This window comes from Seriola lalandi, unplaced genomic scaffold, assembly GCF_002814215.2.
Source record: "Seriola lalandi dorsalis isolate HSWRI2012SDOR001 ecotype SW California unplaced genomic scaffold, Sedor1 jcf7180002053917, whole genome shotgun sequence".
Classification (NCBI taxonomy): Eukaryota; Metazoa; Chordata; class Actinopteri; order Carangiformes; family Carangidae; genus Seriola; species Seriola lalandi.
The window spans coordinates 1-626 of record NW_019524470.1 but is presented as its reverse complement, the minus strand read 5'-3'; positions in this window follow the sequence as shown (position 1 = coordinate 626).

Here is a 626-nt window from a genome sequence, read left to right as displayed (position 1 = left end):
CGATTTATTTTTTTCTAAATGTGAAAATTGGACGCTAACCACTTGAAAACTTTGTGTAGATGGATGGTTTCCAGAGGCATTTCGACTCTCAGCTCCTCATCTATGGAAAGCAAACTATTCTCAACCTGGTGAGGACTCTCCTTCAAGCTCTTCGTTATCGGTTCCAAAGTAAAGAGAAGAAAGACTCCGTGACGGATGTGTGTTTTGTTGTTCCAGGTGAATCAGAAGGGCTCAGAGAAGCCACTAGAACAGGCCTTTGCAAAGATGGTGTCAGGCATGAACAATGGTATGCTCAGGTAAGTGTCGCCCAGTGCTTTGCCCAGTTTGTATGTTCACTGAGTACACAGTCACTTAAAATAATGATTAAAATGATAATAATGATAACTTTATTTATATAGCACTTTCTTAATGAAAGTTACAAAGTGCTTCACAAGAAAAAAGGTAAAACCAGATAAAAGAAAAGGTCAAAGAACCAGAGCATAATAAAAAGTGTAAAACAGCATAAATAAAAAACACCTCAAATTAAAATTATCCAAAGAAATCTGACAGTAACTGAAATATGGGATATATACTGTATATAAGAGATAAAACAATATAAATAAAATGCGTCTCAGACATTACCAAAG